Raw genomic sequence first — 11,336 nt, 5'->3', positions numbered from 1 at the left:
GTGCAGGCTTGGCCCGCTAGGGGCCACTGACGGGGCCAGGTGGTCCAGCACGGTGCTGCAGCTCGGGGCCGGCCGCCGCTGCCACTGGGCTCGGTCACCCCGGGTCGGCGCTGCCCTGCGGTGGCAGGCAGGGACGGAGCTTCCCCTGCTCCTACGGCAGCGGCGGCGGGCGGGGACGGAGCTTTCCCGCGCCCGTGGCGCCGGCGGTGGGCAGGGACGGAGTTTCCCCGCTCCTGCCGCGGCGGCGGCGGGCGGGGACAAAGCACCCCGTCGGCTCCCCGAGCCGCGGCAATGGCTTGCGCGGGGCTCCTGTCGGCTCCCCGGGCCGCAGCAATGGCGGCGCCCGCTTCCCCCCCCCTCCCCGGGCCGCAGCAATGGCGGCGCCGGCTTCCCCCCCCCTCCCCGGGCCGCAGCAATGGTGGTGCGGGCTTCCCCCCCACTCCCCGGGCCGCGGTAGGGGCGGCCCGGGTCCCCCCTCTCCTCCCCGGGCCGCGGCAATGGCGGTGCCGGGCCCCCCCCGTCTCTCCCCTGGGCTGTGGCAGAGGAGGAAAGAGAGCTCTCCCGCCTCTCTCCCCGCCCCCCGTGCTGCCTACAGGGAGCCAGGCTCCACCCGCGGTGCAACAAAGTAGCGATTTGTAACAATCGCAAAATGCCGACTTTGCAGCTGCTCGGCTCAGCACTCTGGCAGGCACTTCTGAGGTTGTATTAGCCGCTCCTGATTATTAGCCGCATTTCCGGTTTAGGAGCAAAATCTTAGTCAAATTGGTGCGGCTTGTATTCGTGAAATTACTGTATTCTCATTTTTCATAATTCTGTTATTTTTGTCTTCCCAGCACACTAAATAGGTAAACAAATTTTTGTCTTCTCTCCCCACACTTATAGAAGACTCACTGACTCCTTATAGGTTTCTTTTGAAAGTAATTTAGAACCATCTGAACTCCAAAACGAGAGGTTTTTCAAACAGCAATCATCACACTGACCACTAGCAGAGCCCAGTGTCATCTTGTGTTCATTTCCAGTTGATTATTTGTCATTTTTCTGGCCTGGTTAAACAAAAATTCTCATCCTGAAAGGCAGAGGCTTCTTGGGATATTACCCAAACCATCAGTGTCAGACAGGCCCTGGGGAATGCAATAGAGCCTGAGGAGCTAGAGAACAGGGAGACATCAATGTACAGATAAATGTCACCAAGTGAAATCCTCTGAACAGCAAGGATATTTTGCAACTCTGTCAGTATTTTTTAATTTTTTGTATTTAATAGTGCACTCTCATCACAGTAACCACAAAAGGAATTAGAATTTCTAAGACTTTTCATGATCAGAGCAACTATTCTTTCCTTAGAAGTGTTAAACTATTACAACTGTCACTCTACTTTCATGTGCATTGAACTCACCTCTATAACAGGCATTAATTTTACTCAATATTGAATCCACTGTCATTTTCACATCTCAGTCCAAAAGGAAGCTGTCAAAGTTATTCAAACTTATTCAAAGTTACCTCAATTACTTGAGATAATAAATCACAGTGTTTAGTCCCAATGCCACTGAACTGGAAACCACAGAGAATGTGTTGCAGAACTGTCAAACAAATCTCTGTACATAAAGAAACATGCTCACCATTTCTCTAAGCTGCTCCCAACAAGCTGTGCTTCTCTGTTCTCTGATATTCACAGAAAAAGTCACATCTCCTCCAAAACAAAATATCTCTTCCAGTGTGTAGGACATGGAGCATGCACTTGAGATGTGAGTCCAAATGATGCTCTGTTGCTGACTTCCTCCGTCAATTTTAGCCATTTTCTCCTCGTGGAATTCAGGTCTCCGGTACAAGAAGCTGTGTGGGAGCCAGGGCCACTATAGGGAGTAGAATCCCAAGAACCTGACAGATAAGCAGAGCTGTGAGACAAACGAGCTCTTCACTCTGATGGCAGCTTTGACTTCAGCTCCACTGAGTATAATGGGAGCTTTCACACTTCGAGTGAAAGCATGCACAATTCAGATGCCTAAACTTACAGGTCTAAATCTAAACTTATGGGGAGATGAGTTAGACTTTACTGTTAGATCAACAGGACATAGAAGTAAGCTAGGAGTATTACTTGGCTGGGATTTGTTGTCTACCTGGGAAAATGTACGTATTAATAATTTCCTGACACCCAAGGACAAATATGTGAGATAACACTGAAAAAAAAAAACAACTAATAGAAGTGAGGGGGGAAAAAAGGCTGTGCAATATCTATGAGGAGCTTATCAAAGAGAACAGAGCTGGGCTCTGCACACTGGGAGGAAGAGATACAATCATCAGATGAAGAAAAGGGTACTCTAGCTGGCTGTATAAATTTTTGCACTGTGAGGACAGTGAACAGTGGAAGAGGTTTCCCAGAGAGATTGTGCCATTTCTGCCCTTCATGGTTTTCAAGAGGAGGTGGAATAGTTCTTAGCAGACAGTTGGCTCCTCATGGCTGACCACTGCATGCTACAGGTTGGACTAGACACCTTCTGAGTTACTCTGGCAGAGAAATCTGTCATCTCTATTCTACTACGGAAATTCAGAATTCATTTTCTGCATTCTTTCTCTACATGGGAAAGACTTCAGCTGAGCAGTCTTGAAAGTCAAAAGTCCTAGACTAAGTTACCTTCTCCTTTTCTGCCATTTTGCCATTTCCTCTTTAAAAAAAAAAAAAAGTAGTCATTCTGACATTTGAATTGGAAAAGACTTCTCAGATCATTGAGTCCAACTGTAAGGGGAAAAAAGTGAGGGGGATGTGTAATTCTTAATATTGTGCTCTATTAATACTTCCAAGAAACCACATCTTAGATGTCTTTGGACCTTTCATGTGTCAAAAGCCTGGGAGATGTGTTATCACTGCTGCCAGCACAGAAAAGCAAGGTACCAGGTGGTACACAAGTTTATTGAAGGACAGATCACATTCTTCCCTGAAAAAGTACAAAGACAAACCACCTGCCCTTTTAAACAGTGATTTCATATCAGCATTTTAATTTCCATTTGATACTGATCTCCATAAACATTAAGGCATAACCTTTGTCAGATGCCCATGTTTACCCACCACAATCTCATTATTAATATAATTTTATTTAATATGGAGCATTTGATGTACAAGTACAACTGGGACAAGTCCCTATGGCTAATATTCATTTTAGCTATATGGCTATTATGTTGCTGAGGGCTATCTGCAGCTGCATCAAAGACAGCATGAATACACAGAACAGTGCTGAGTCCACAGAGCCATGAGAGTGTGAGCTGGCTTTTATTCTCTTCTCTTGCATCAGCAGCATTTCCAAACCATGTTTTAATGAGCACCAGCATGAGCAAAAACAATCGATTGGATAGTCAGCAAGCCCTCCAGCTATATTCTGATTAGGCAGAAGTGGTAGGTAAAGAGCCATATTTTTACTCATAGCCTGGAAAAATGTGTAAAAAACAATGACCTATGAGTTCTGCCCTACCAGTTCTACAATGTTTCATAAAAATCATAATATTGCATCTTCTCATGCACTTATTGGCCCTTCCCATTTCTGAAGCAGCAGAATCCATACCTGTATTGCTCAACAGATACTTACTCATATTTCCCTTACTTAGGTGCCATCATACACAACAGCCTTACTAAATTTTTGTTTTAAAATTACGTATTAAAACAAAACACCCACACAAACCTAAATTTTCTTTTTACAGTTTTTCTTAAACATCCTTCCCCTCCAGTTCTGGAAGGAGACTGTTAATGACTCACTCTTTCAACGTTAAATCTATCACAGCTCTACTTCTCATCCTGTTGTCACCAACAATATTTAACAGTCCACAAAAGGATGAAGGTTAAAGTAGAAAAGACATTTATTTAACACTTCTGCCTTCGCAGCCCCAGAAGTGGTTAAATCGGTTTTTCTTTCTTTTGGGTACCCATAGAAATATTGTCATGTTCATACTCTTAAAACTAACATATTTTTTTCTTATACCATATACATTTTTACACCTGCTAATTGTTCAGGAAAAAGCCTCAGAATATCTTCAAAAAGTTATGTTGAAATAGGTTTACGTTTACAGGTAAAAAAAAGGTACAGAAGAGCAGAAGGCAACATTCTTCAGGACTTCCATTTATCAACCACCTACACAGAAAGCTTGATTTTCAGACGAAAAGAGCTGAGCCCCAGGATTCCTATTTGTCACAATTACCATGAAAAAGAGGCTTAACCTGCCCTAGTACGAACACAATTTAATCCAGGACTTCCTGAGCATGTAAACCATCAAAAGCAGGTGTCTCTGACCCACAGCTTTTATCCAGAGATGCCCCAGGGCATAGCAGTGCTGTAGGACAGGCTGGAAACACAGTCTTTTAAACCATCTCTTTTCCTCTGGAGGAGGCCTACTTCTGGTACGGCTGGCATCAAGCCCAAAAGACTGAGAAGGTTTTACTTTATTTCTGGGTTTGGTTTGTTGTTTTTTTCAGGTTTTTATCCCTTCTTCTTTTTTCCTCCCCCTCCCTCACTGCTTTATTCTTCTCCTGGTTGTATAAGCAGTTTCAAATGCTCTAACTCACATGAGAAAAGGCTTCTGGAGAAGGAAAGATTACACAGATTATTTAATGAGAGTGAGACTCATCCTTCCCATGTTCCCTCCTTCTTGCTTTGCAATCCCTCATTCTTGGCAAGCTCGAAACAACAACCTATCCCTGCACCTCATCTATTGCATGTACTAGCTGTCTTTGTTCTTGACCAGATCTCTTCTCTGAACAGATGCCACCAGTCCCAGATGCCTGCTCAGTTACCCTGTTCCCTGTGTCTGTTTTTTGCAGAAGGAGGGAGGCAAACTTAGATCATTCAAATACCAAACCAGAAAAATCTGAGTCACAAATACACAAGTTTTCCTGCTCTGTGACACTTTAACAGGCTTTTTTGTTCCTCTTACTAGACATCAACTGACATGGCTGTGAGGGATTATTATTACCTTCATTTTTGCAGGCAGAGAAACTAAGAAAATGATGTTTCACTCATTCCTTCAAGCAGGCCTAGAAGTTCTGACACTCCCACCTACTTCAATGGGAATATAGATTAGCTCAACACCGAGTGCCTTTGAAAACCCTACCCCACATTTCTGCCTCAAAGCAGTTCAAAACCTAACTCCCAGGCTCCTTTTAGTCAGTAAACACTGCATCTGTTTCTAGGAAGTTATAAACACAGCATTTTGCAAAACAACTGTGCAAAATCTCTGGGAAAAAAAATGCATAAAGCTACTGCACTTAAGAAATACCAATGTGGACTTTAAGCCATTTCTCATAAAATACATGAAAGGGCAAAAGAGCATAAACACTGCAGCTGCTGATCTGCTCAACACATCTAATGCAGTATGCAGTCTTTTCCAGAAATGGAAATCAATTATGCCTAGAATTATTAATGTAGAGGCAATATGTAAATATGCAGAACTGCCAGCCCTGGAGTGAATAGAATACATGCTTCTCATTGGATTACAGATGAGACATTTTTACAGCATTGGTTCCTATGGAAGTTTGAGAAAATGTGTTTACTTAGTAATTTCAAAATGCAAAAACTGTTTTAAGTTTCTGCCATAACCAAGATCAATGGTATAGCTTTTAGCAAAGTGTCACACAACCAAAAACATTGCATATATGTCCCTTTATATGTTAGAGGTGGGCCCTGGCACTACTTTGAAAATCAAAAACCTTCACTGAAGTTCTAGACAGACACATCTCTGCTCTTGGTACCTTATAACACTTCAATTTCTGCAATACTAATAAGCTTTTCCCTAGATAATGTAGAAGAAATATTGCTACAGTTTACAACAACACATTGCTATATAAGTAGTGCAATCAGTTAAATTAGAGATGAGTGACTTAGTTTACCATTTTCTTACTGCACTTCAAAATGAGAACAAGCTGCTCAGTGAACCTTGGAGAAGCATTACCACTGATTCTGACAGTTTTTAAGCACTTAAATAATTTAGGAGTGTAAGTCTCTAAAATTGCAGAAGTCCTACACTTAGTCATTCAGGCACTCCTGAAGGTTTTCTCCAGGTCCTGGGTCAATCAACTGAAACCTGTCACACCCAATATCGAGCTCAGCTTTAGCCCATGGTTGTTTTTAACAAAGTTACAGGATACCGTGGAGTGGGTTGGTTTCATTTAATCTTCTAGGACCAAACAGGCACGAAAAAAGTTTTCAAAACTTTTCAAAACTGTGGCAATATTTTTATCATCAGCTATGACAGAGATGACTGCAACAGAATGGAGGCCACAGGTAACAGATTAAATATTGGAGCTCTGTGCAACATCTCAAAATTTATGAATCGTGTTGGCACAGAGGTGACGAAGAACAAGTTCAAACCTGTCAGAGGCTGTGTGCACAGGTACATACAAAGCAACCCAAAGTAGAAAACTCCCCTCTACACACATGGTAGAGAATTTTACCATTAAATTTCCTACCTCTTACTTTGAACTTCTGAGGATCAAACCACCAAATTAGAGAAGGCACCAGACTTCAAATCAAATAAATAAAATAAAGTTGGTTGAAGAAGATATTGCCTTCTGCTTTCTGAAGAGTCAGCTTATCCTTTTGTTTTTTTTTTTTTAATTTTTAGTTCTCCTGGCTTTGATAAGCATTGATGAAACCAAACTACTACTGGCATATATGATTCACAGTTATGAGAACTATATAGTCCTGGCATGTATAGCAGCAAAGCACCATATCTGTGATTCCAAACTACAGCAACACAACTGCTGTATCAGCCTGGGCTCTGCAGAATATCTGCCAAGCTGTATTATGCATCCCAAGGTTCAACACTGTGAAGATTGCTTACTGTTGAGGATTAACTTGCCCCTGGACTGCTTCTCAGTGACACAAGCTCCTAATTTTGTCTGGGTGTCAGAAAAAGGTGACCAAAACTGTCAGCATTTTCTCAGCCTTTGAGATCACATGTTGGGGTAGGCACAGTTCCTCACCATTTTTCTTCAATGTGTACATATATATTTATGTATGTATAGGTATACATAAAAACCCCAAACTCACACAGAGCATACTAAAAGGCAGACACTCTCTTGCACAATAGCTCAGGAGACTACTCCATGCTTTTTACAGAATGTTGTTCATCATCTTTCACTGTCATTTGACACCAATTTAATTATCATTTAGCTGTTCAGCCCAGCTGTTGAACACAGAGGAAAAACCAGCCCCTCTACACTTAAGTTTTTCCATTCCATCTGTGCATTCTGTGCGATGACAGGAAAATCCAGGTTCCACCTCTCCTCTGGAAGCCCCCAGCCCAACACAGAGCTAAATTCACAGCCATAGTAGATGTTCCAGGATTGTTCCAGTGACTTCTAGACACCTCCAAGGGAAGGGATTCCACCATATTTCTGCTTAAGACCAGACTAATAAAGAAGTAGTTTTCATCAAGTGTAGACAGAGAGTTTTCTTTGCTGCTGTTGCAGCTGCTGCATCCCAGCCTCACCTATGTGCTCCGAGAAACCCCATGCTTGTTTTCTAACAACCTTCTTTAAACAGTTGAAAGCAATTTTCCTTAGCCATCCTTTCCCAGGCTAAACAAGCCCTGCTTCTTCAGTCATGGGCAAAACAGACTTGAGTTGGGGAAAATGAACTTAATTTATTGCCAATTAAAATAAATATTTAACTACTGATTTGATTAGTGGGAAAGAAAGAGGCAAACTTTGAAACAGCTTTCCTTCCCTTGTTCCCAAGTCCTGGCCTCCCTCCAGAATGCAGCAGAGGGGGATGCAGTCAGTCTGTAATGGCTCTGTATCTGTGACACCTCACCTCCCTCACACTTCCTTCTACTCTGGTGTGGGACCCTTTCCCAGTGCTGCAGAGGAATCCTTTGCCTCCATCCTCAATCTTCCCTCAGATTTCCTCCAGTCAGGTATTCTCCTCCTTTCTCAAATACACTTTCCCTGAGGAACAACATGCTGGCAGCAGGGCTCAGCTGTGCCCCACAGTGCATGGGTCAGAGGCAACTGGAACCATCTGTCCTGTACGGGGTAGCCCCTCTCTGCTAGCACCTCACCACAGACACCCAGCAGAGCCATGTAATTAGATGTTCCCTAACTCAATCCTCTTCCACTGCAGATGGAAGGCATCAGCATGATGCTGCCAGGAAAGATTAGGAGAAAGGCACCATTGCATGCCTCAGGCTTTGTTGTGTCCTTCACTACTAAGCTGCCTGCTCTTTTCAGAGTTTAACTTCATAAACTGTTTATCCTCCTTTACCTTAATTATCTGCTTCTGGTGCACTTTGAAAAAAGGAGAGTTAAGAAGTCCAAGCCATGTTCAACCATCCAAGCAACACTGAGGTAAGCATTACTAAAAGCAAAATAGGGATCAAAATCCATGCTATTACCTCTGAAATTTAAAGAAATGCTGGAAGAGCTTGAAGTCATTTAGTGACATTGATTTCAGATAAAAAACCAGAAGGTGATATTTAATACTAGCCTATTAATTACAGTTAGTATACATTAGCAGTGCTTTTCCGCATGGAAGACATCTGGCCAAATCCTAATCTACCCAAGCCTAACTGATGGTTTGGGTAGCTTGCCAGGAGGCAGAGAGATTGCCTCTGACTTGTATACACTGGGAAAAAAATTGGTGAATCAGCTTTCATTACAAGCAGGCTTCAGCTAGAGCCATATCTCCAGCTGCGTGATGCTGCCAGCAGCTACTCTCAGTACTCATTAGGAAATTACTTTCCCGGAGACTGTGGACCTTGCAGACCTGCAGTTTACACCTACTGCCTTCACATGACCATGATAAGAGCTGCATCCATCCATCTACGGCTGCCCATGTTTTCAGAGGATGTTCAGCAACTGGGGAGGACTGCTGCAAACACACAGAGAGCTAGAAGTAATTTATTACCATAAAAAGAACCCCAAACAAACCTAAGCATAGAAAACTCAGTCCATTTTATTTACAAGAGGAAAAACCATAGGGTAACTTAATTGCTGTGGTTAAATTTTCACATGAGAAGAAAATGCAGTTAGTGAAGGGCTCTTTAGCCTAGCTGGTGAAAGGAAAACTGAAGGACTTGAAATTAGAGTCAGATATATAGAAGTTAAAAATAGAAGGCTTCTGGTATCTACAGGGATTTAGCAGCACCCAAACATGGTTAAAGGCACTAGAAAGTCTGGTAATTGCTTTTGACCTTAAAAATCAATGCATCTATACAGACAACATCAGCTAAGGCCCCTGTACGCTTTGACTCAATATTGAGCAAAAAAATCCCATTGCTTTTTGTTGCCAAACAAGCCTTCTAATTAACCATCGCCCACAACTATCCTAACACACCACTTATTTCAAATTACAGATATAGGTTTCTTCTACAGCTGAAGCACAATTTGAGACTGCTCATACACAGTAGCCTAAAAGGTTCACTGGCAAAACAAATGAAAAGCAGTCTGCTCAGCAGGATCCTACAAAGCATTTATTAAAGACAGAACAAATACAAACGAGACAATGAATTAAGCAAAAGAGTAATCATGTTCTCTGAACAAGAAGCCATGTTCCTGTTCAACCCCTGCACAATGGGATCAAACACAATAAGACTACCCACTCATTTCAGTCCAAGTGTTTAATGATGAGCAGTGGAGGCTTCATGTGTTTCTGGGCTTTTTACAGTGGCAATAGATCTTTCCTTAAGAAAAAATAGGAAAAATTCTTTATCAAAAAATGGAAGGTTCTAGGCAGAAATTATCATCATCCCAAGATTCAGAGTATGGCAAAAATACTTGTAAAATATGTTCCTATCCTAAACTCTGATAATGAAATGCAGATCTCATTTGATGACTGTCAAGATTCCATGAAGATTTCACTAGCTGAAGATAGAGGCAATCAATAAGATTAGAAAACAAAAATCTAGTGATAGCCCTCTCTACCAATTTATAGACCAAGGCCAGATGGATTTCATTACATTCAACACTGTAATGAACTTTTTACTTTAGCTTTAATGTTACATTTATACCATTACACTTAATGTCACTCTTGAATTTTTAGTTCCTTTGAGATGAGTTACCACAAAGAAATTCCCACAATCTCCTTGAGCATCCTTAGAAGGATCACTTCTGTCACACCATTGACAGCATAGTCTTTATGATACTTTGATTAATGAATATAAGTTTGGTGGATGTTGGATTTCTATACCTTTTTTTTTTTGTGTTTCTTTAGCTTTAAAAAAACCTGTTTCTCTTTTTACAATACAGCTATGAAAGGTTCTGGAGGTTTCATCTGAAAATACAATAAAGGATTTTTTTCCCCAGTTAAGTGCAGTCAGCATTTGCTTTAACACAAGTGGGAGTTACAGAGATCAGCAGTTCCCATATAGTAACCAGAGAATGATATTCAACACCAGAACCCACTCGTGCATCACTAACTTACTGTCCAGCTCAGTGATCTGGGAGCACAAGCAGTGGTTATGCTATGAGTGTCATGATGGCCTAAAGTCCATGCACTAAAGCAAGAAGCCATTTACCCAAAATTTTGTGAGGCAAAATCTGGCAAACTGCAGCAGAGCTTTTTGCACTGATTGCTTGCAGAAAAAAATAGAGGTGTCAGAGCCTGTTTACTCCCTGTTGAGCTTGTCTTTCCACCAGGTAATACAGGACAAGTAGCCAACAAAAGATTAAGAACCAACTTCATGTTTAAGACTGGATGCAAGGAGGTAATTTTAAAACTGAGTGTGCTCTGTTCAACACTAGCGTGTCAGTTCTGCCCCATGGGATATTTATTACTTGCTGGCTCTGGGCCAAGAGCCCTGCACAGTGTTACCTTGCTGGCAAAGGAGCCTCTGCAGGGCCACATCATCCTTCCACTTCATTGGAAAGTTGTGAGCAGTCACCAGATGACAAGAAAAGAGAGAGAGGAAGGGGTGCCATGTCCAGCTAGCAGTGCACAGGCATATGTGGAAAATTGCATTTGCTCACGGGTGACCAAGTGCCTATTGAAGACTTGTCTGTATGATGTGAACACACTCTGCTCTCCCTGGTACCTCTTTCACTCAGAGACAACACCACCTCTTGAAAGCTGCTACTGTTAGCCAGAACAAAACATTTGCTTGCCTCTAGCCAATGTCCGTGGAGTGCCTCAGGCACTCCTCAGCCCACCCCTCTGTGCATGACATGTAGTTCAGCAACTGCCTTAAAATAAATCTGCAAAAATATATAATACCTGCAAAAGCTGAAAGAAAGTATGTCACAGCTCAGCAACATAACTGTCCATAGAGAAAACATTTCCTTCTGACTTGAAAAGCTCCACTGACAAGTTTTTAATTGAGCTGTTAGACAGCAATGCAGCACTCAGATGACTACCCTACAT

Source organism: Catharus ustulatus, chromosome 2 (assembly GCF_009819885.2).
Source record: "Catharus ustulatus isolate bCatUst1 chromosome 2, bCatUst1.pri.v2, whole genome shotgun sequence".
Taxonomy (NCBI): Eukaryota; Metazoa; Chordata; class Aves; order Passeriformes; family Turdidae; genus Catharus; species Catharus ustulatus.
Note: the sequence above shows the minus strand (reverse complement) of the source record.